Source organism: Eubalaena glacialis, chromosome 3 (genome assembly GCF_028564815.1).
Source record: "Eubalaena glacialis isolate mEubGla1 chromosome 3, mEubGla1.1.hap2.+ XY, whole genome shotgun sequence".
NCBI lineage: Eukaryota > Metazoa > Chordata > Mammalia > Artiodactyla > Balaenidae > Eubalaena > Eubalaena glacialis.
In genome coordinates, this window is record NC_083718.1 from 13,972,643 (window position 1) to 13,977,316 (window position 4,674).

The 4,674-nt window shown below is 35.5% G+C and overlaps 1 non-coding gene across 1 annotated transcript; it reads right to left on the reverse strand.

The window, feature by feature from the left end:
- Window positions 1–1,845: 1,845 nt before the first annotated feature.
- LOC133089244 (U6 spliceosomal RNA) lies at window positions 1,846–1,951 on the reverse strand. Its single transcript, XR_009700623.1, has one exon. It is a non-coding gene; the product is annotated as a U6 spliceosomal RNA (small nuclear RNA).
- Window positions 1,952–4,674: the final 2,723 nt, after the last annotated feature.

Sequence of the window (4,674 nt, forward strand, 5' to 3'; positions counted from 1 at the left end):
CCATGCCAATACATGACACATAATTATTAGTCAAACCAAGTTATGTCTCATCCCCTTTAACCAGAAAATAGATGAAATAATGCATTTCCTACAGGTGAACTTACCCACAGACCATGCCAGTGAATATTCAAGGACTACATACCATATGTACTCTGGGAGCTGAAGTTGCACATAAACATAACTATTACGAAATTACTTCAAACGGTTGTGCAGTAAGTCTATTCTCTAAAATCAATGAAAATAAATTAATTGGCTTGAAAGACAGACTGTAAAATGGCTTCCCATTTTCCTCATCTCCTAGTATTCATGCCCTGTGCAATCTCCTCTCTTTAAGTGTGGGTGGGACCCATGACTTGCTTCTAATCAGAGAATATGGCAAAGGTGATGAGATGTCACAGAGAGATATACCATGTTCTTAGATTGGAAGAATCAATATCATCAAAATGACTACACTACCCAAGGCAATCTACAGATTCAGTGCAATCCCTATCAAATTACCAATGGCATTTTTCACAGAACTAGAACATAAAATTTTAAAATTTGTATGGAAACACTAAAGACCCCGAATAGCCAAAGCAATTCTGAGAAAGAAAAACGGAGCTGGAGGAATCAGGCTCCCTGACTTTATAATACAAAGCTACACTAATCAAAACCGTACAGAAATGGTGCAAAAAGAGAAATATAGATTAAGATCATAACTCACAACTTCTGTCTTACTAGAAAACTCTCTTTGCTAACTCTCACCCTTGCTGGCATTTAAGCTGCTCTATGGAAAGGTCCAAGTGAAAAGGAACTGAATGTGGCTTCCAGCCAACAGCAAGCAGGTGACTAAAGATCTCAGGATGACAGAGCTTAAGGAACTGAATCTTGCCAACAGCCATATGAACTTGGAAGTGCATCCTTCCTCAACTGAACCTCAGATGACAGCACAGCCCTAACCATCATGTCCTTGATAACAGACTTGTAAGACCTTAAAACAGAAAACTCAACTAAATCATACCCAGATTCTTGACCACTGACATTGGGAAAATAAACTTGTGCTGTTTCAAGCTGCTAAGTTAATGGTAATATCATTACACAGCAAAAATGAGATCCAGAATATTTCCACAATGTGAACAAAATACTTTTCAAATATTTTTGTGTAAAAAATTTTAAGCATATACAAAAGTCAAAACAATTGTATAGCAAACACTGATACAAATAAGCCAGCAATGCTCTCATCAGTGCTTATGAATAACCAAAATTATGGAGGAGAACATTACAGGCATACCTCGTTTTATTGCACTTTGCTTTACTGTGCTTCACAGATAATTGCAATTTACAAATTGAAGGTCTGCGGCAACCCTGTGTTGACTAAGTCTATCAGTGCCATTTTCCCAACAGCATTTAGTTACTGTCTCTGTGTCACATTTGGTAATTCTCTCAATATTTCACCCTTTCATTATTATTATATTTGTTATGGTGATCTGTGATTAGTGATCTTTGATGGTACTATGAGGACACGCTGAAGGCTCAGATGGTTAGCATTTTTTTAGCAATAAATGTTAAGGTATGTACATTAAGGTATGTACATTGGTTTTTTAGATATAATGCTATTGCATACAATAGACAACAGCATAGTGTAAACATAACTTGTATATGCACTGGGAAACAAAAAATTTATATGACTGACTTTATTGCAATATTCACTTTATTACAATGGTCTGGAACTAAGCCCACAATATCTTTGAGGTATGCCTGTGTACTATAAGCAAAAAAATTAGGCAACAGAGCTAACTGAAATATGTACTTATAATTTTTAAATAATCCAGTATTTTCTAACACATCTTATTCAATTTTAATTTCTGTGAAGTTTTTTCCTTAAAAGGATAGAATATTATTCTTGCACAAGGCCATGCTAATCTTCTCGGCATTGTTCCAATTTTAGTATATGTGCTGCTGAAGCAAGCACAAGGATATTATTAGTCAATGATTGAAAAATTAACAAAAAATATTCTTAATATTTATGTGTTATATTTGACAAATACCTTAGTAGAAAAAATTAGAATTCTTTGAAAAAATTAAAATTCAATTTCTTTTCTTGAGGAAAAAATTACAACATGGATTTTATTTTGTATTTGAAGGACAGAAGCAAATTAATTACATTTACAGTTGGATGGATGCCAAAGTTGTTTTAATGAATAATTAACATTGGGAATGCTGACGATATATTGAATACCTTATTGTCATAAATGCTTTAAGAATATAAAACAATTACAGTCATCATGTCTTTCTGATCTCTCTTCCTATATCTAATACTTTTATTTCTTTAGAAATCATTTTTTTTTTCAGGGCAAACAGCATGATAAAGGACACATTGCTTTGCTTTTAATAGTGTTGTAATTTTCATATATAAATGTTATAAATTTCTTACTTTAGTGTATTTACTTATGTGTATCATTTACCTTGAGTTTTGTAAAATCCATTTTCTAAATGCTGTTGCATTGCAAAATTAGGTGCTGAGTGGAAAACAGATATAACAAAACTTGGTGGGGGACTTCAAATAATGGTGGAATGGTACTTTAATGATTAACAGATTCTGAAAATGTCTATTTGACTACATGGTTAAAACTTGTAAAGAAGTTGTATATATAAGGGATTTATCAAGTGGAGCTCAAATATTGGATTGGCTAAAAAGTTCGTTCGGGTTTTTCTAAGCTGTTATGGAAAAACCCAAACGAACCTTTTGGCCAATTCAATATAAGAAAAACTGCAATCAGCATTAGCAATAACTCTAAAAGAAAAATGTCACCTGGTATTTGTTAAACAAACTAATTTAAAGCATGCCTATGAAGGCCTGAGTTAAAATTTTTAAAAACTAAAACTTTGCCCAAAGCTGCACTATCAGAAGTTCTGCATAAATAGCTTAAAGTTAGGGAACCAGGGGAAGGACAGAGCTGAGTTCAGCTACCAGTGACACTATGAAGCACTGGTTGAGGCTATTATTAGGGAACAATTCTGGGCTCCCTGAGAGTTCATTTACCTGCAATGTATCAGCTGTGGAGACTTGAGCAGCACACAGACTGAAGCTGCAGGAAGACGCCAAAAATTTAAGCGTGATTGTACAACTAAGCATGACCGCAGACCATGGCCTCCATGGACCTGATGCCCCTTCACTGATATCAGGGCTATGCAGATGCCCTGAACACTTCATTTGCCTCACTCTGGGTAGAGAAGAAGTAAGAAGAGAGAAAAAATTAGTCTTAAATTGGTTGGGTTTGAATATTAAATTTGAGTTAATTTTACCTAAAAATAATAATTTTAACCCCAAAGTGACAGAGCTTTAAATTTAAAGAGTCATGCTTATCAGGTAGAGTTTTGTTTCTGGTTTTTTACTCCATGAGAAGAAATGGCAGCTCCAAAGCTAAGCTAAGATCTGTTTAAAAAAAAAAAAGATTTTAATGCTTCATTTCTGAATTTTGACTGTATATTTGAGCTTTGTCACATATACACTAGCATATGTGTGTGTGTGTGTGTCTGTGTGTACTGTGGGAAACAAGTTTATTCCATAGTCTTAACTAACTCTTTGAGGCATAAATATAGAAGAATTTTATTTTTACCCAACACCGTGGTTTGTCATATCTTCATCTCCTGTACTATAGTATTATTTGTGACAGATTTTACTAATTTCTAGTCAGTTTTGTCAGTTAAACTTGGTCCGATCTATTTAAAACTTCCAATCTTATACCTGATTCTAAATATGCGGATATTCTTCTACCATCATTCTGGCTCTAGTTGCTCCCATGTTTGAAGGCAGAGAGGAGAAAGAAACCAAAGCCTAACGTGGTGATGTTACTGTCTTATGAAGAGAAGGCTTTGCTGTCTTCTGGAAGAAGCTCTGGCAGTTTCTTATAAAGTGAAATGTACACCTATAACTCCTTGATCTAGAAAGTTTACTCTTTGGTATTTGCACAAAAGAAATGAAAATACACACAAACACACCCAAAAACAAACTAGCAAAGAAACAAAAACACGAGATAAGAATCTTCAAATAACTCTTATGTGTAAGTCAAACATTAGAATCAGTTAAGTGACTGGTCAAGCCACTTGACTATTTATCCTACCTTCTAATATAACTCCCTCCCAGTACACAGGCAGATACTTCAGAAGCTCTCATGGAGTCCCCCCAGCAGTTCCCTGAGTGAGCAAGCTTTTCAGAAGCTCTGCATTCCCATCTGTGCAGGAATCACCCATCTGATCATTCTCTTTTCCTATCGACCAGTATATGGGGAGAGGATGACTAGGGTGACGTGTGGGAAAGTAGAGCTAGTTCTGCCTCCAAGAAAGCCCTCGGGCAAGGTGCCTGGTCCCCATTTTGGGTAGCTCCAGGGCACCTCTCTTTAGACTGAGTGGCATTTGACATTTCATTCTTAATTTTAGCCTGACAAAATTTGGAAACACTAACATTCCCCTGAAAATCCTACTGTACACACACTCACGCATGCACTAAAGAGAAAGTCATGCAATAGTTTTCAACCAGGGGTGATTTTGCCTTCACATGACATTTGACAATATCTGGACACACTTTATTTTCACAACTGAGGTGGAGGTTGCTATTGGCATCCAGTAAATGGAGAAAACAGATGTTTCTAAACATCCTACAATGCAGTGTACCCCCATAAAGCAAATAATTAT